The sequence below is a fragment of the Nomascus leucogenys genome, chromosome 24 (genome assembly GCF_006542625.1).
Source record: "Nomascus leucogenys isolate Asia chromosome 24, Asia_NLE_v1, whole genome shotgun sequence".
Classification (NCBI taxonomy): Eukaryota; Metazoa; Chordata; class Mammalia; order Primates; family Hylobatidae; genus Nomascus; species Nomascus leucogenys.
Genome location: NC_044404.1, coordinates 20,527,415 through 20,547,547, shown reverse-complemented (window position 1 = coordinate 20,547,547; position 20,133 = coordinate 20,527,415). Strand labels below are relative to the sequence as shown.

Sequence of the window (20,133 nt, the reverse complement as noted above, 5' to 3'; positions counted from 1 at the left end):
AGGCCCGGCATGTGATGAGGCACGTCTGTGATGCTCTGCGTTTCCAAGGGATCAGGACAAGGCCTTCATCTGCTCACTCCGCAGGTCACCCCCACTGACTGTCTTCTCCAACACAAGCCCTGAGTGCTCCTTAATCCTTGCAGTTCAGACAGAAAGCCAGTTCCCAGGAAGAATCAATTCAAGAGGGAGAGAAGAATTTAAGGGCCTGCTCTAGCTATCCAGGGGCACGCTTTAGGATTTGAAGGTGCATGCCTGGAGAGACTGAAAGGAATGGAGGGGAGTCTTTGGATCTCTGGGGTGTGTTCTGGACCTTGGGGAAAGTATTCTGGAATTTGAGGACAGAGTTTGGAATTCCAGGCTTGTTCCAGCACTCTGGGCTCTGTTTCAGAATTCTCAAGGATGTTTGGGAAGCCCAGAGTGTATTCTAGCTTTCTGAGACATATTTTAGAACTCTTGGGGGCCTGCTGGAGTCCTGGGCTGCCTCCCCATCATTCACCTCCTTGGGCTTGTCTTGTCAGCTGTGATCTGCTGGTACACATGGTTACAGGGAGGCAGTTGCTATGGCAACAGTAACCACGAGGTGTATCAACTCCCAGAATTTACTCTGAGCCTGTGACATTTTAGCTGGTGAAGAATTGCAATTAGCTCCTGAGAGTCTGATGAACAGGGATTCCTGCCAACTCTTCCCCCCAACCTCAAATAACCTCCTTTAGACCCATAGATTCTGGCTGCCCAATTCTCCCTTGGGCAAATGAATATTCAAAAGCAGCCAAAAAGTGTATTCAAATCTTATAAACTTCCACCTGCCTCACTCCATTTAAATGCAACTGCATCTTCTGTTTTGCCCCATTTATCTGCCAGGAAAGTGAAGGGTAATTCCAGGAGCTGAGAATAAATGCTTTCCCCAAGTTGCTTTACCATCGTAAGTGGGGTAAGGGAGGCGCAAGGCTGGCCTCCTCTCTCCTATAAATCAGGCCCCTCAGACAAATCTCACAGAATCCTAAAATGCTGGAGTGAATCTGCTGGAACTGTGGACCAGGGAGGGGAAGTGACATCAGGTACTTTCAGAGCTAGGCCTGGGCTCTCCTGCTCTTCTCCCCAGTGGCGGTTTTCTTAGCCAGGAGGGCAGGGCCCCTGCTGCTGGCTTCCCCTGGGGCTGCTTATTAGCGTAGGCTTTCTTGCCTGAGCCCCTGCGTCTGCCTACAAAGAAGTGTGAAGAACTCTCGAGAGTCACCAGGGCTTTACAGATGAGGAAACTGAGGCCCAGAGGTGTCCCTCCGATGGTTGGTTAGTGGCAGGGCAGGGACCTGAACTTCAGACTCCCGGTTCTCAGCACAGATCCCCTTTTGTAATACTCACTTTTTCCACCATGTACTATTTATTAATGTATTCTATTCATGTATTCATACATGACTAGAGATCTGTCCATCCATCCATCCATCCATCCATCCAGAAAGATGTTAAGTACCTGCTGAATGGCCTGCACCACCTTGGGTCTGAGCGTGGTAAGAAGCTCACAGTTGTGTCTCCTGGGCCTCCTGTTTATGGTCCAGGCAATCTGGTCCACCCAACCTCATTTATCTCCCTTTCTTCCAAACAGACAATCTCCCATCCAGTCTACTCATGCCCATCTCCCTACCCCACTCCCACCACACCGAGTTCCTTCTGGTCTCTGCCCTTTTGCTCATAATGTCTCCCTGCGTAGAATGCCTCTGTACCCCACAACTTATCCAAACCCTACTTATCCTCTAAGGCTCCCAGAAAAAGCTCCCCATCCTCTGGGAGCATTCCTGCCCACCCAGGCTGTGGGAGCCCCTCCTTTTCTGTGACTCTTTGACTAGGAACCGCACAAACCAGCCCGTTTCCGACTGGTCGGTTTTGTGCCAGTACTGCCTGAGAGCAGGCCCTGCGCTATTTTATTATGAGCATCGCTGTTGGTAGATTTTGTAGAAGCTTTTCTTCAACCCTTATAGGTTTTTGGAAAGAATTGCTGTTACAAAAGACAGCTTAACAAGAGAAAACAAACCAAAGTTTATTAACATGGATATTTCATATCCATATGGGAGACAGCCAGGGAATGAGTAGTTCTCGGAGAGCTGGTTTGAATTCCAGCTCATAGAATATCTTCAATAAAGAACAGTCAATTTCTAGAGCAGTGACAAGACACAGGAAAAGAACTTTCAGTCTCGAGGGGCAGCAACTTGGGGGAAGGTAACAGCTGGCAGATCAAGGTTAATAAAGCTCGTTAGTGTCCACCCCTCTGGTATCACCTCCAGGTGACAGGCATCTACAGTTATCTTCGATAGTTAACCTTTGTCCTTCCTGGTAGAAGGGGGTCGGGATACCTTTTGTCTTTGTAAATCTATGTTCTGCTTTTAGGCCAATAGAGGGAGGGCTGAGAGTTTGCCGAGAGTTTTCCTGTATCTGCTTTTTTTTTTTTTTTTTTTTTTAAGACAGGGTCTCACTCTGTTGCTCAGGCTGGAGTGCAGTGGCGTCATCACAGCTCACTGCAGCCTCCACCTTGTTTAAGCAAACCTCCCATCTCAGCCTTGCAAATCACAGGTGCGCACCATCATGCCTGGCTTATTTCTTTTTCCATTTTTTTTTTTAACTTTTAAGTTCAGGGGTATTACATGTGCAGGATGTGCAGGTTTGTTACATAGGTAAACGTGTGCCATGGTGGTTTGCTGCCCAGATCATCCCATCACCTAGGTATTAAGGCCAGCATCCATTAGCTATTCTTCCTGATGTTCTCCCTCTCCCCACACCCCACCCTCTGACAGGCCCCGGTGTGTGTTGTTTCCCTCCTTGTGGCCATGTGACCTCATTGTTCAGCTCCCACATATAAGTGAGAACATGTGGTGTTTGGTTTTCTGTCCCTGCATTAGTTGGCTGAGGATAATGGCTTCCAGCCAACTCCATCCATGTCCCTGCAAGCGATATGATCTCATTCCTTTTTATGGCTGCATAGTATTCCATGGCATATATGTACCACATTTTCTTTATTCAGTCTATGATTGATGGGCATTTAGGTTGATTCCATGTCTTTCCTATTGTGAATAGTGCTGCAGTGAACATACACATGCATGTATCTTTATAATAGAATGATTATATTCCTTTGGGTATATACCCAGTAATGGGATTGCTGGGTCAAATGGTATTTTGCCCTTAGGTCTATCAGGAATCTCCACACTGTCTTCCACAATGGTTAAACTAATTTACACTCCCACCAACAGTGTAAAAATACTCCTTTTTCTCTGCAACCTCACCAGCATCTGTTGTTTTTTGACTTTTTAATAATAGCCATTCTGACTGGCATGAGACAGTATCTCATTTTGGTTTCCATTTGCATTCTCTAATGATCAGTGATGTTGAGCTTTTTAAAAATGTTTCTTGGCTGCATGAATGTCTTCTTTTGAGAAGTGTCTGTTCATGTCCTTTGCCCACTTTTTAATGAGGTTGATTTTTTTCCTGTAAATTTGTTTAAATTCCTTGTAGACTCTGGATATTAGACCTTTGTCAGATGGATAGATTGCAAAAATTTTCTCCTATTCTGTGGGCTGTATGTTCGCTCTGATGATAGTTTCTTTTGCTGTGCAGAAGCTCTTCAGTTTAATTAGATCCCATTTGTCAATTTTTGCTTTTGTTGCAATTGCTGTTGGTGTTTTCATCATGAAATCTTTGCCTGTGCCTATGTCCTGAATGGTATTGCCTAGATTTACTTCTAGGGTTTTTATAGTTTTGGGTTTTACATTTAAATCTTTAATCCATCTTGAGTTAATTTTTGTATATGGTGTAACAAAGGGGTCCAGTTTCAATTTTTATATAGGGCTAGCCAGTTCTGCCAGCACCATTTCTTAAATAGGGAATCTTTTCCCCATTGCTTGTTTTTGTCAGGTTTGTCGAAGATCAGATGGTTGTAGGTGTGTGGTCTTATTTCTGAGTTCTCTATTCTGTTCCTTTGGTCTATATATCTGTTCTTGTATGGGTACCATGCTGTTTTGGTTACTGTAGCCTTGTAGTATAGCTTGAAGTCATGTAATGAGATGCCTCCAGCTTTGCTCTTTTTGCTTAGGATTGTCTTGCATGCCTGGCTAATTAATATTTTTATTTTTATTTTTTTTTTGTAGAGATAGGATCTCCCTATGTTGCCCAGACTGGTCTCAAACTCCTGGGCTCAGTTGATCCTTCTGCCTCAGCCTCCCAACTTGCTGGGATTATAGGTGTGAGCCATCGTGCCTGGCCTGCTGCTTCTTATTGCCTTCAGCTCAACAATCCTTCATATTTTGGGGTGGCATATACTGGTCCCCACAATTACATTTGGGCAGTACTGTGATGTAAAGAAAATGACACCAGAAGTGGAGTCACACAAGGGGTCGAGTCTTAGATTTACTGATGGAAGGTTGTGTGATGTCAAGCAAGGAACTGAGTCTCGCTGTGTGTGCCACAGATTCACCAGGTGATGCCTTCGAAAACTCTTAAGTGCTCAATGAGCAGGAAGGGGCTTCTCAATCCAGGGTCTGTTTTCCTCCTTGCTACTTGGGTTAGTGGTCTTGTATAACTGCTGATAGCTTGAGGCACAGATATCCTCCTGGGGAGGAGAAAGGGGAGGTCTTATTTCAAGGCAATCTCCCAAGTAGTCTTTTCTTTCTAGTCCCTTCCCTCCAAGTAAGATCCAAGGTGATGGTGGGGAAAGCAGGGTTTGTTTTTCTCCCAAGAAGACTCATCTTCTCAATTGGTTGGGGAAGGCTGGGGCCCAGACAGCTTTTGAGTGTTTTCCAAGGGGTCATGGCTTCCTCCGGGAAGCCTCCTTTCTGGGAAAACAGGAAAGCCCGTGGCCGGGCATGACTCCCCCTCTGTGGACTCCTGACTTCAATCTTAATCATGTTTCTCTTTCCTCAGCTGTGGCTTTAACACTCCCTGGGGGCTGTGGTAGGAGGTTTAAGCCTTAAGCACTTTTTTTTAACCTGCTGATTGATCTTGTTTTGCAGAGCTGAGATTTCTTTACATCACAGCGGTTCAAGGAGAAAAACACAGCCAGATCCTTCCTCATCTCAACATAAATTAAAACACATGTCTGTAACGCTTCAACCTCAAATCACATATCCTCATCCCCACCCCCCCCCGCCGCCCAACCCCCGCCAATATACAGACCCAGGTGCACGCACAGGAAGGCACATATTCGCTGGGGATGGGCGTGCCCACGCCCTCCCTCCCTGCAGACACCTGGGGGTGCTTGTGTTTACTGGCACCTCCCTGCTAACCGCCCCCCCCCATAGCTAGTGTTCATTCAAGCCCACTCGAGGAGGTAGCTTTACACATGTACTGGTAAGATATGGGGGTGCTGTCATGGGTGTGCACTCACCATGTGCATGGGCTTGTACACCCGCACACATGTGTAAAAATGCAGATCCGTGTGCATCCACGTGCTACAAAGATAATCACGGCTCACAATTACGCATCCTCCGTGCCAAGTACTGTGAACTTTGCAGGTGTCGGTTCATCCAGCGCTTGCAACAACACTGGGATATACACAGGACCGATTATTCTCCGCATTTTCAGAGGCAGTCCTCGCCACAGTCCACACTCGTAACCGTTACACTCACCTGGAAATAAAAGTATTTTTGTGCAGGGACTGCAGGGACTAAGCCCGGCCGCACTCGGAGTCTCTCCTCCTCACAGGTGTGTAGGTACAGGGCGTTGTTGCCTAAGGGTGTGAAGATGGGTAGAGAGTGGAGTGTGTGCACACCTGTCCCAAACTGCTCCCTTGGAAGCCTCCAGAGGCATTTCAGCCTTTTCAGGAGGCCCATGCCTTGCAGCTGCTGTGCCCCTCTCCAGCACTGGCTACCTGGATTGTATTTTCTTTTCCCAAGTCGTGTGTCCCAAGGCCTAGCTGAGTCTCACCAGGCAGGGAGTGGAGGACTAGGTCACTCACCCCAACACTGAGTGATCAGCAGCTGTCAGAGCCCCTGCTCCACCACGCTCCCATCTCTACCCTCCTCTCCTCTTACTGAGATCACTTTGGAGGACAGATACCTTCCCTGGGAAACTCTCCTGGATCACCCTGATGGAGTCGGTGTCCCTTCACTGAACACCTACAGAGTGGCTCAGAGTCTCCCTGTCTCCAGGTTCTGGCTCTCTTGCTTCTCAGCTGTGTGACCTAGGGCAAGCTTCTCAACCTCTCTGAGGCCTTAGTTTCCTCATCTGTCATCTGGGGATACTATTGATACCTACCCCAAAAGTTAATGGGAGAAGTAAATGCGTGAATCCACGGGAAGGGCTCAGAACTGCCCTGGCCACGAGTTGCTGGCGTCATCGCGGTGGTCCTCAGCCTCACAGGCAGGCTCGTGGGTATCTGTCGGCTTCCCCTGTGAATCAGTGTGCTTTGCAAGGGCAGGGACCACAGCTTATTTTTCCTCTTGTCCCAGGGCCTGGCTCAGTCTCTGGGACAGTGTTGGTGCTACTAAACATTGATTGAATATCTGAATGAGGGAGCCCAGTTCTTCTTCCAGTGGGACCTGTTTTGCAGCAAGTGGGATAAATCCCATCTCTCTGTCTCAGGGGTGTGGGGTGAGGCTGCCCGCCCTATGCCAGGGACGCAAAGTAGGGCAGGCCTCCCCAGGGGGGTTGCCATGGCAACAGGAAAGTTCTAATCAGCAGCCGACACACAGGGTTGCTTGGGAAGCATTGGCGGTGTCGCCTGCCCAGTGTGAGGAGACATGGTATGGAAATGGCATTCGGCGCCTCAGTGACTCATCTGTAAAATGGGGGCTAAGCTCCCAGCTCATGATTTGGGGCGGATTTGGAGAGATCATGCCTGGGGAAAGCTGTCGGGAGCTGCGGAAGGCCCTGCTGCTCCTGGCTGTTTATTGACTGCCTTCCGCGCCATTACAGAAACAGCATGAGAGCAAAGGCGTTGTATTACTGCTGCACCCTGGCACATAAAACAGTGCCTGGCACATCGTGGGGGCTGATAAACATCTGCTAAATGAAGAATTACTCAAGTAAGAAGGCTGAGACTTCTCAAGGTCTCACCCCAGTTCAAAATCTAGAATTCTAACAGAGCAGTGGTCTGCAACAGAGACCCCTGGATGCCATCTCTGACCTACTCCAGAGTCCCACAGGCCCCTGAGTCCACCTCCCATCCCAGCTGTGAACTCTGTGAAGGCAGGCAGGGGACTGGGTTCCATCTGGCACTGGGAAAATTGTCCTATATTGGGAATCTTGACTTGGCTGATCAAAGAAGCTTGGGGTTGGGGGCTGCGAGCTGAGGTCGTGCTGGATAAAACAACGCAGGTTTTCAGGTCCCTCCCTAGTTCTACCAAATCAGACATTCTGGGGGTGCAGCCCAGCATTGGGGGTTTAAGCATGTTCCCAGGGAATTCTGGTGATCAGCCAGGCTTGGGGATTTCTGCTCAGGCCACAACCTCCTGGAGTTGGAGGGGCTTTAATGGGTCTACTTGATCAAGCCAGGATCCGGCACTTCTTATACACCTGGGGAGACTGAGGTCCAGAGAGGGGACATGACTTGGCCCAGTTCTTACGCTGGCACTCCTTGCCCTGGGACTTGGGCAAACTTCTAGGTCTGTCTGGCTTCAGCTTCTCCATCAACAATGATGGTGTCCACCTGCCTGGCTTCTCTTGGGGGATGGATGTCACAGGTCTCATCTGTGCATCCTGGTCAAGACATCCAACTGCAGGGAGGAGCACGGGCATGGTAGCAGGCAGCTGCTCTGAGTTGCCAGCCTGGCCCTTCCTCTTCCTGGCTTCTCGGACAAAGTGCCTTCAGCTTCCTGAGCATCAGTCTCTTCTGCAAAATAGGCACAAGACCCATTTCCTGAGAAGTGGGTTAGTGAGGCCACTAAAGGCATGGAGACCTACTTTGAATTCTGGCTCTACTGGGTTGACAGCTGTGTGACTCTAGGCCAGTGACTTCACCTCTCTGAGCTGTAGCTTCTCATCTGTAAAATAGGGGAGATGAAGCCCGGCTTCGTGGAGGTAATCATGAGGATTAGGTGTGAGGGTGCCCATGAAACACGCGGCAGGGGCTCAACTAAAATGAATGCCCTGTTGGGGGAAGGCAGGAAGGCTGTAACTCAAGTGTCCAGCCTGGTCTGCCCCAGCACTAGAGGGAAGGCTGGGAGCTTTGTCTCTGTATCCAAAGGGCAGCCCAGGGGAGGGGCAGTGAGGGGAGAGGTGTTTGTTTGAACAGCCAGAGGTGCTGAGAGGCCCCTGGTGTCCATTAGCGGGTTCCTGCTGAGTCGGAGGGAGTTGGAGGCCAGGGAAGTGATGAGCCATCGCAGCTGTGTGATACTTTCTCAGCTGAAAAGCAGTTTACAACTCGTTATCTTAATGTGTCCTCACAATAACCCTAGTAATTGTTAGCCTAGGGATCAGCCTCCTTGTTTCAGATGGAGCGATAAGAGCCCAGAGAGGTTAAGTGGCCCAGCCAAGATCACACAGCACAGTGGCAGCCAAAGAGAGGTAAGGTGGAAAGTGACTGGGATTTTAAAGAATGGTGGCAAGCCGAAGGGGCATACTTCCTGACTTGCATCTAGCTTAACTCCTGCTTACTGCAGTCTCAGTCTGTTGGTCCTGGTTGTTTTGTAGGGGTGGCAAAGAACTCAGACTCTGAAGCCAGATGCCTGGGTTCAAATCCTGGGTCGGCCGCTTCCCAAGTGTGTGCCTTAAAAAAGTCACTTAGCCCCTTTAAAATGAGTTCTTCATCTGTCAGATGGGATAATAATAGCACCTCCCCTTAGGGCTGTTTTGGGGAGAAGCTCAGTCCACATATGTGTAGCATGTGCCCAGCGCATCATGAGTTTGCTGTCTTATGTATAGCTTTGCTGCTGTTAGATGATGGGTACTCCTAAAGTCACATCACCTGTCTGAGCCTCAGTTTTTTCATCTGCTAAATGGGGATGCTGACTACTCAGCCATTATTTTATGCCAGGCACCTGCCAGTCAGAATTTCATTTAATATTCCCAGCAACTAATGAGGTTGGTCCTCATTTAGTCCCATTCTCCAGATAAGGAAATGAAGACACAGAGAAGTGAACTGACGAGTCTATAGTTACTTGGCCAGAGACCAGGATGCTCCAACTCCAACTCAACCCTGAAAGCCCATGGCCTCCCCAACATGCCTGCCTGCAGGCCTCTCTCCAGGGAACTCTTTAGGGCTGATACGCTTGCCTGGGTCTTTGGAGTCTGGGAGCTGGTCCCTGCCTTGGATGCCAGAGCAGTAGAGAATCCATCCCCATCCCAAGACGGTGATCTCCCTCTGTGCCCTGCCCTGGCATGGGGTGCCAGTCCAACCTGGGCCTCTTCTCTTTCCCTGGGCCTGGGGGGAGGCTGGCAGGCCCCAGGCCATGAGAGAAGGCCATTAGCTGGCACTGGAGCCCGAGTGCTGGTAATGACCCTATTTTCGTAGGGAGGTAGCTCATGTCTCCCTGCGTTCCAATCTGCTCCCAGAGCTCCCACTCCAGAAGGAAACAGCAGTGGGTTATGAAAGCAGAAGCAGGTTACGTAAGGATGCAGCAGGCTCCAGTGGGATTGGGGGAGCAGAGCAGCCCCCAGCCCCAGCAGAGCAGGGCTAGGCTCCTGCTCCCGCCTTGCCCAGCTGCCCACTCGGGGACTGAGAACTGCAGGCAGGGCCGGGGCAGGAGTGAGCAGGGCGAGGCGGCAGGGCGGAATGAGAGAGCCCTGGTCAGGGGAGCTGGGAACCCTGGCTTGGGTCCTGGCTCTCATGACTTGGACAAATCCCTTTCCCTCTCTGGGCCTCAGTTTCCTTTTCTGGAAAAAGGAGGGGAAATCTTTAGGGGCCCTCCCAGTTCCAGGGGTGCTATGTTTTTCTCACCTTGGAAAGGGTCATACAAATTTCTAGCTTCTGACTCTTACCCGCTGCCAGTTTGCTTGAGCAGGGCACGGAATTCCCTCTCTGGGCCCCAATATCCCTGTTTATCTAACAAACAGAAGGAGCCCCATTGTCAGCTTCATGGGTGCCAGATGTGCCTGGACTTTGGGGGGTCTGGATGTGACAAGAGAGTGGAACAAGGACATCTCATTTCCTACTCTCTCCTTTGCTCCTTGGTCTAGTTCTAGCAAAGACCAGCCATACCACATCATGATAACAGTAACAGCCAAGACAGCTACCACTGATCAAGTCCTTACTACGGGTTGGGCCCTGTGTTAAGCCCCTTTGCAGGCATTGTCTCATCAAATTCTCGTAAGAGCCCTATGAAGTAGGTACTTTTCTTATCTCTGTTTTACAGATAGGGGCTGAGGCTCAGAGAGGGCAAGCGACCTGCTCAAAGTCACACAGCTGGTAAGTGGCCAACTCAGGATTGGATTCCAGGCTCGTTAGACTCCACTTCCTATGACACGGTGAGTCTGAACAGAATTGGCTTGGTTATTTCCAGAGACCAAAGAAGTAGGTATGACCAGATGGTGTAAACAGCCCTGTTCTGTGGTCTAGGCTCTGAGGAATGTCCATCCCCCTCTCTAGCCACCCCCGGGCCTCTCTGGACTCACCACCCCCCCACCACATTCCCTTTGTGCCACCCACAGTGGCCATGATGACATCTGGGAAGTGGGCAGCACAGCCTGCAGGCTGTGTGGGCAGTTGGCACCGAGGGTACTTGGGCTCTCATATTTTTAAACCCAGCTCTGGCCACCTCTGCAGTTGGCTCAGACAGAGCTGAGGGGTTTTCCTTTGGGCCCCGCTGACTCTGAGTGGGAGGGCCCAGGCATCACTGTGTCAGAAGGCACTGTGCCCACGGCAGCCAGGGGGATGCTCACAGCTGGGGTGGGATCTGTGTCCCTCAGACCCTGGGAGCCCCAGGCAGCTTGAGCAAAGCTTGTGGGAACCGTGGGCAGGTCTCAGGCTGTGGCTTGGAAGGAGAAAACCAGGGAGGACCGGGAAAGGGCTCGGGAGAGGAGAGGAGGGAGGAAGCCAACAGAAGGCAGAAGGAGCCGTAGGACAGAGGTGGGAGGTCCTTAGAGACCGTTGAATCCGACCCACTCCGTTTGAGATGGGGAAGCTGAGGTCCTGAGAAGGAAAATAGCCAGATTCTACTGCGAGTTAATGGCAGAGCTGGGACTTGAACCCAGAGCTCCTGATACCCAAGCAAGGGTAATTTGGGGGCACACTGTTTATCCTGGTCCCCAGGAAGTCCTGTTCGTGGGTACTCTGCTCCTGGGTAGAGGAATTTTATCTGCCCTGTAGGAAGGCAGAGGGGGAGGAGGAGGAGGACAAGCCATTCATGCCCATGAATGGCTCCATGGGAAAGGAGCCAGAGGAGAGTTTCATAGCGGGGCGGGGAGGGTCGGATGATGGCAGGGGAGACATAGGAGTTTGAGGATGTGGCTGGGGAGTGAAGTAATTCACTAAACCCCTGCGGCTGCCATTGCTTCTCCCTTCTGATACTCCACGTATCTGCCAACTTCCCTGCCCTGACCCCTGGCTCCAGGAGGGTCCCTAATACATTGTGCAGAGCAGGAAAGTGAGGGGCCAGGAGGCCATTTACAGGAGAAACGTGATGAAGGTGAAGGGCACGGAGTGGGAGGAGCTGCCCTCCATAGCTTTGTCACAGCCGCTTTCCGGGGCCTTCGTTTCTTCATTTATCAAATGGGGATAATCATTAGCATTTGCCAAGTACCGATTTTATGCCAGCCCTGGGCTAATCCCTTTTATATGTGATTTCATTCAATTTTGCGGTGACTCATTGCTCAGGGGAGGAAACTGAGGCTCAGAGAGGGTCTGTGGCATGTCCAAGGTCACTCGCTGGTAAGTGGCAGAACCTGGGTCTGTCTTCAGGGCCCAGGTGCTTAGCCAGTGTCTGCGCCCTCCACTCCGGGGTGTCAGGTTGCTCCAGGGAAAGACAAGTAGTAGGAGAAAGGGCATTGGAGAGGATGACCGAGATAGACGCCAGTGGGGTGTCAGCCCCCTTCTCTGGCCTCCTCCCAGGGCAAGGGGGTCCAGATCCATTCCTATTGCCTCCCCAAATTCCTTCTTTTCCACCACTGCCTATTCCATTCCCTGCACCACTGCCACCAGTGCCAGCCTTCGAAAACACAAACCTGATCATCTCACTCCCCGATTCAGCCCCTTTCTATGGCTCTCCACTGCCCTTGGGAACATCCAAATTGCATAACTTGGCATTCAGCGGGTCCCTTTGAATCCACCCCCTTACCACCTCTGCATGGACCCTCTACTCTGGCTGATACCCAAGCAAGAGCGATTTTGGACTCTCCCTCCACAGCACTCCCTGGCCAGATTTTCTTCCCTTTCCCCGTGCCTTAGCTCAGACAGTTCCCTCCGCCATTTTCACCTTGTCCTCAAACTCCTATCCATCCCTTGAAACCCACCCAAAGTCTCTTCTTCTGTGAAGCCTTCTGAGCCTGCTCCTGGTGGAATGTCACTCCCTCTTGGTGTTCCCATTGCCTTAAGGGTGGTTCTCATTGCCTTGTTTTGTAGTTAATTGTTTTCTTGGCACTCTCTCCCTTCTCACCTGCAACTACCTGAGTGTCCCCAGAGGCAAGAAACCATGTGAGCCACTCCAGTGTTCCCAGCCCCAAGGCCAGGCACAGTGAACATTTATTGCTGAATGAATGAATCAAGAGAGAGGATCAGAAAGCTGCAGAGGATGGTAGATCTGCAAAATTCTCCCTGGGTGAGTCCCAGGCTCAGGTTCCAGAACAGCTCCATCTGTCTCCCACTCACTGAGATTGAACTAATGTCCCACAGTTGGACAGGCCTGAAATTGAGCTATGTGATCATGGGTAAGTCACTTAACTTCTGGGTCTGGTACCTCATTTGTGAAATGGGTTAACAAGCTGGCTGGTAGGAGAATTCAGTAAGATATTGCATGAGAAACTTCTAGAACAGAGCCTAACCTTCAATAAGGTAGGTATTTAGTAAAGCTTTCTTCTGTCCTCTTGCTATCATCCCCATCATTGTCACCTTCATCACCAACGTCATCATCATCATCATTGCCATCCTCATTATCATTCCTGGGGTCTCTCTTTTTCTTTCCCAGATACCTTCCCCTCTGCTGGAGATTCTGCATGTCTGGGGTACCAGCCATTGCCAGAAACTGGGCTATGTTCTCTCTTTTCATCGTGCCATTTCATTCTCACCCCAAAATAAAAACACACAAAAAAGTCACTTTCTTCCCAAAGAGGATCCTCTCATTCACCATATGGGTTGCTACAGTGATCCCCATTTTACAGAAAGATGAACCGAGGTCCTCAGCAGTGAAGTAACTTGCTAAGATCGTACCACAGCTGGTAAGCAGTGGAAGCCAATTCAAACCCTGGTCAGCCCTTTTGGCAATACAGAGCTGCTTAGGGCTCTGGAGCTCACGGACCCTCAGGATTCTCTTGATACACCTCCTGCTGCAAACACTCCCCACAGAGGGTCAGTGTGAGTTTTTAGCTCTTTCCTGAGTCCCCCGGGCCCAGCAGAAAAACACTGAGAGATTTACTGAGAATTTAGGGAGACAAAATGGGACAGGCACAAAGACACCAGGAAGCTGGATAAAGCCTGGTAGGCTCAGAAGCCAGGGAGTTGACCCTCCCTGGCTTGCTCACTTGGGCACAAACCAGCTCACTCTGGACACACAGGGCCTGGCCTGGGTCTCCTGCCTGAGGATCTGGCCCACAGGATCCGCTTTAGAGAAACTCCACCCCTCCTCCCATCCATTTCCAGCCTCCTTCTTCTCCTTGTCTTCCTTCCTTCTGGAGAGGCGTCGCTGGCATCTCTGAAGCTGAAATAACAACTCCTATGTTGGCTTTTTTTTTTTTTTTAAAGATGGAGTCTCACTCTGTCACCCAGGCTGGAGTACAGTGGCGTGATTTTGGCTCACTGCAACCTCTGCCTCCTGGGTTCAAGCGATTCTCCTGCCTTAGCCTCCCAAGTAGCTGGGATTACAGGCACATGCCGCCATGCCCAGCTGCCTGCCTAATTTTATTATTATTATTATTATTATTATTATTATATTTTTGCATTTTTAGTAGAGGCGGGGTTTCACCATGTTGGCCAAGCTGGTCTCGAACTCCTGGCCTGAAGTGATCCACTCGCCTCAGCCTCCCAAAATGCTGGGATTACAGGTGTGAGCCACTGAGCCTGGCCTTATGTTGGCTTTTTAAGGGGAGGTTTAGTGAGAGTCTCAAAGGAGAGAATAGTGGGTTCATTCATTCTTCAAATCTGTATTGAGCATCTACTGTGTGCTACAATTGTGCTGGGCAGGAGGACCTGGAGATAACCTGAACTCAGTCCCTGCCCTGGAGAAGCCTCAGTCCCATTTTTATCTCTAAGAGTAGCCAAGACCCTTCCCACTTCTTTGGCATTAGTTCTGGGAGTGCCTAAGGGCAGGGGACCATCTTTATCCCACGGAGCTGGTCACAGAAGAGCTTTGAGAGAGCATTTGTAGTATGGACCTGAACTGAGCTAAGTGAGAATAAGGCACTGCACACCCTTCTCTGATTTCAGGCATGGGCCCGGGGAACCTCAGCCCTGACCCTTTCCCATGGGTCCAACCCCTCTGTATGCACCCCTTTACTACAAAGTTTCTCATATTCTGTCCCTGTCTATACCTCACTTTCTGCTCTGAGGTTGAGTCCCTACTATGTGCCAGGCACAGTGTTGAGCAGACACTGCTGTATCCTTATAGAGATCAATGATCACACACACAGACACCCACCCATCGCTTGCAGCTTCCCTCACCCACCACACACCCTAAGAGGGTACTAAAGGTTTATTACTCACACAATGAGGCTCTTAAGAAAGAGCAGAGAAGCTCCCAAGCAGGTACAAAATGGCTTGAGAGACTAGGAAAGGAAGACTGGATTTCAGTTTTTATAGATGGATTGACCACAAGGAGATTATGGAGTTTTAAAAATAGACCTTAAGAATTGAGATGAGTTTTTAGTAGACCTCAGTGGTTCCTGGTGCATGGGCTGGCCTTTGTGTTTTGAATTTACTGTTAGTGCCAAAGGAAGGAGCTCTCAGGTGTTATTATCTTGCCTAGATGTGGGACAAAAGGGGAAGGGGGAGTGGTGGGTGTGGCTAGTGTCAGATATCAAACATCCAACATAGAGCCAGACGGATCACTTGAGGTCAGGGGTTCGAGACCAGCCTGACCAACATGGTGAAACCCCATCTCTTCTAAAATTATTAGCTGGGTGTGGTGGTGCATGCCTGTAATCCCAGCTACTCAGGAGGATGAGGCAGGAGAATTGCTTGAACCTGGGAGGTGGAGGTTGCAGTGAGCCGAGATGGCCCCTTTGCACTCTAGCCTGGGTGACAGAGTAAGACTCTGTCTCAAAGAAAAAAATATATAAAAAAATAGAGCTGACTCCTTATTACATAGTCACACCCACCCCTGCCCCTCCTCCCTACTGTCCCTAAACCTTGGCAACCACTAATCTGTTCCCTGACTCGATGATTTTATCATTTTGAGAATATTATATAAGTGAAATAATACAGTGTGTGGCCTTTTGAGATGTTTCTCCTCTACTCAGCATGATGTCCTTGAGGTTCATCCAAGTTGTTATATGTACCAATAGTTAGTTCTTTTTTATTGCTGAGTGGTATTTGGTGGTATGGCTGTACCACAGTTTGTTTAATCATTTGCCTATTGAAAGATATTGTGGTGGTTTCCAGTTTTTGGTTATTACAAATAAAGCTCCTATGCTTTTTCTGACGTTATTGTAACTATTCCTGCTTTCTTTTGATCATTGTTTGTGTGATACATCATTTTCTAATCTTTTCTTTTATCTTATCCATATCATTATATTTGAAGTAAGTTTCTTATAGGTAGTATATAGTTAGATCATGTTTTTTAAAATCTACTCTGCCAATCTCTGTCTTTTAATTGACATATTTAGATCATTTACATTTAATGTAATTAATACATTAGGGCTTAAGTCTGTCATTGTACTTTTTGCTGTTTGTTCCTTCTGTGTTTATTTCTGTTTTATTTTTCTTGCCTTCCTATGGTTTATTGGAGCATTTTAAAAATAATTCTATTTTGATTCATTTAGAGTATATTTGAGTGTATCTCTTTGTATATAGATCTTTAAGTTACACTAAAGTGTAAACCACTTTAAGTCGTTTTAGTAGGTATTGCATTATACTTACATAACTTATCACAGTCTACTGATGTTAATAGTTTACCAGTTTCAGTGAAATATAGAAACCTTACCTCCTTTAAATTTCCCTTTCCTCCTCATTTAAAATATAATTGTCTTAATTGTTTTCTTTACGTATTTTGAGAACCACATCTGACAATTTATTATTTTTGCTTCAATGACCAAATATAACTTAGACCAACCTGGGCAGCATGGTGAAACCCCACCTCTACAAAACAAAGACAAAAGCCACAAAAATTAGCTGAGCGTGTTGGCATGCACCTGCAGTCCTAGCTACTTGGGAGGCTGAGCCAGGAGAATTGATTGAGCCTGGGAGGTTGAGGCTGCAGTGAGCCATGATCACGCAACTGCACTCTAGCCTGGGTGACAGAACGAGACCTGTCTCAAATATATACATATATTTAACTTAGAAAACTGTACAAGGGAAGGTAAATCTATTATATATCTCTCTCTCCATTTTTCTGTTCTTTCTGTTATTCCTTTCTGAGGTTCCAAGATTCATTTCTTTACTATTAATATGTCAAGAACTTCTTTTAGCCATTCTTTTGGGGTAGGTCTGCTGGTGACAAAGTCTCTCATTTTTCCTTTGTCTGATATTGTCTTGACTTTTCCTTGATTCCTGAAGGATAGTCTCACTAGATACAGAATTAAGGGTTGACAGTTACTTTTTTTTTCAATACTTGAAAAGTTTTGTGCTGCTTTCTTCTGGCCTCCATGATTTCTGATAAACCACTGTTGCCCAAGCTATTTCTTCCCCCCATAGATAAGGTGTTGTTTCTCTCACTGCTCTCAATATTTTTTCATTGTTTTTAGCTTATTGAAGTTTGGTTGTGATGTGTCTTAATGTGGGTTTCTGTAGGTTTATCCTATTTGAGTTTTACTTGGCTTCTTTAATCTATAGGTTTATGTCTTTGGCCAAATTTGGGAAATTTTCAGTCATTATTTCTTTGAATACTTCTTCAGCTCCATCCTCTTTCTCCTTTTGTAGGATAATGATTACTTGAATGTTGGGTCTTTTGGTATAGTCCCATAAGTCCATGAGGCTCATTTGTTTTTAGTCTATCTTCTCTCTTGTTCAGATTAGGTAATTTCTATTGTTCTACCTTCAAATTCTTTGCTTATTTCTTCTTTATTCTCCATTTTGCTGCTGAGCCCATTCGTTGTATTTTTAAAAAATTGTTTATTATATTTTTCAATTCTAAAATTTTCCATTTAGCTCTTCTTTATATCTTTTGTTTCCTGAGACTTTCTATTTTTTCACTTGTCTCAAATGTTTTGGAATTGCTTGTTCAATGATTTTTTTTTTAAATAATGGCTGCTTTAAAATTTGTCAGATAATTCCAACATCTGTGTCTTCTCAGTGTTGGCATCTGTTGATTGTTTTTTCTCATTCAAATTGAGATCTTCCTGGTTTTTGGTATGATGAATGATTTTCAGTTATATCTTGAACATTTTGGGTGTTATGAGATTCTAGATCTTGTTTAAATCTCACGCCCTGCCCGTGGGGGAAGGGAAATGACTTCTCATTACTGCCAGGCAAATGAGAGCTCAGGTTCCCCACTCATCTTCATTTGACACCCCAAGGGAGAGACATGGCTTGCTACTGTTGGGAAGAGAAGGCTCTTCACTAGATCTCCATTGACACAGCCCCCAGCTGGGAGGGAAGGGGTACCTCATGATTGCTCCCCACATAGTCTCCACTGATACTGGAGCTGGAGAAGGCTTCATGACTACGAGATGGTAGGAAAGGTTATGGTTTCCACTCAGTCTCCTCTAATACCACACCAGTAGGGAGGGTAGGGGGTGCCTCATTACCAAAGGGCAGGGGTGGAAGCCTACAATTCTAATGTGGCCTCCACTGACACCAGGATTGGAGTGAGAGAGGGGGTACTACTATCTGACAGGCATGAAAGTCCTGGCTCTCCATTGAGTCTTCTCTGATACCACTTTGGTGGGGATAGAGGCCTAGGTTCTCTACTTGGCCTTTGCTGAAGGGGTTTTAGATTGGGCCACATTACTTCCCTTTGGTGTTTGGCTAGTGTGGAGTGGTAATCATCTATAAGTTTTCTATGTACTAGGTTCTTGCTCTTTCTGGTCCTTTGACTAGGGATAACAAGATTTCCTTGGGGCTTTTAAGTCTGCTCCCAGTGGCATTTACAGGTTGCTGACTTCTCCAGCATTCAGCCTGAGATCTATGAAATCATCAGAGAACTCAAGGAACTCACCACTGTGCCATCCCTTAGCTTCAGAGGTTCCTAGCCAGTCTTCCTTCTTCTCTCCACCTTTCAGAGTCTACTTATGCTTGTTTTAGATACAATGTCCAAGATTTTTAGCTGTACTTAGCATGAGGAATAGGGAGACATGCGTCTACTCCATCTTGTTCAGAACCAGATGGTTATGGAACGTCTCTTGGTTCAGAACCAAGAGAACTTGGTTCTCTCTAGTGTTTAACAAAATAAGTAGAGCTAAGCCAAGAGAAACAAGGCTTGGTTAGAAAGTAAAAAGAGATAGATCAGTTGAATATAATTTGGCATCTGTAGGATGAAACAAGAAAGTAAATGTTTGATTATTTGCAAGGTTTTGATCAGAGAAGCATACTGTGGTTGGCATGCCCTTGGTATTAGGGTTATTACCATAAGAGCAAAGCAGCTCAGCACAGCACATCCACCACTGCACATGTGATAATAGTAATAGGAGGCAATGAGTGTACAAGCTTAATTTAGGCCTGGAAGAAGAATTCCCTGTGATACCACCTAGAGATAGTATAGACAACCCCAAGGAAGATACCATCCCTGGGGTTGGGTTGGGAGAAAGTCTAAGAGGGATGGGAGAAGGGGAAGGGGATTTATGCATTTGGATAAATGTGTAAATCCAAACCTGTATATATGAGAATGTGGAGGAATGCAGGCATTTTGTTTTTCCTGCTGATCCTGTTCAGGTTCCTGAAGCCACTGAGTGGTTGGTTTATCACTCCATGCCTAGCAGAGTGCCTGGCACATAGTAAGTCCTCAATACATATTTGTTGAAAGAAAGAAAGAATGAATGAGTGAATGAATGTTTTTCTGTGTTACATCACTTATTTCACTAGCTGTTATGGACTGGAGATTCCCCAAGAATGGGGGAAATGTTGGAGGCTTACCCTTCTGGGGCTCTGGATAAGTAACCTGTAGGGAACCCTCAAGATAGTGGTGCATACGTTTTCATGCTCAAAGGGGTAGGCTCACCAAGAAGAAAGAAGAGATCTGGGAGTCAACAGTTCATCCACTGACCCATCAACCCATCTATGCATCCACTCACCCACCCATCCCTACCCATTCATCCATCTACCCATCTGCCCATCCATCCAGGGGTGGGGGCAGATTGTGCAGGTTTTCATGCCCAGAGGGGCAGACCCATTGAGAGGGGAGAGGGAGAGATAGAGTCAACAGTTTATTTGTCCATCCATCCACCTACCTATCCGGTCATCCATCCATCCCATCCATCCGTGTGAGGTTGGAGCCAGATTGTACGTGGTCATTGAATGGCAGCCTCAAGATGTTAGACTGAAAACTATCTTTCGTGACAGCTGCCAAGGAGAGGAGGTTAACTTATATGAACAGCTCAAGTGGCTGCTGGAAGCTCACTAGAACTTAAGCAGGCCGAATAAGTGGGGCCTGGGCACTTCAAGAAGTCGCCTCTCAGTGCCATCATGCCAGTTTTGGAGAGAGTTGGGGAAGAGATGGGACGCAGCTACTCTCATGAGCAAAACACCTAGATTAGGTACTTATTAACCCAGTTTATGCCAACTCTAAGGTGCAGGGAGCAGATGGAATGATCTGAATGGGCTGTACTCAAAAGCCAAAAGTTCCCAAAGAAGAGAGTACCTAGTTAGGCTCTCTGGCATCCTTGTTGGGTTTAGGGCTGGGTAACAAAAACTTTTTGAATGACTACATAATGTGGGAGGCAGTGACTTTCATACGCCCCTTCCTTTGAGTAGAGATT

General features: G+C 47.7%; 1 long non-coding RNA gene across 1 annotated transcript in view; it reads left to right on the top strand.

Moving 5' to 3' along the window:
- The first annotated feature begins 5,557 nt into the window (after positions 1 to 5,557).
- Positions 5,558 to 20,133, top strand: part of LOC115833047 — a 45,815-nt gene continuing 31,239 nt past the window's right edge. Inside the window, exon 1 of the long non-coding RNA XR_004028484.1 lies at positions 5,558 to 5,682. This is a non-coding gene — a long non-coding RNA (uncharacterized LOC115833047). The remainder of the gene's footprint in view (positions 5,683 to 20,133) is intronic.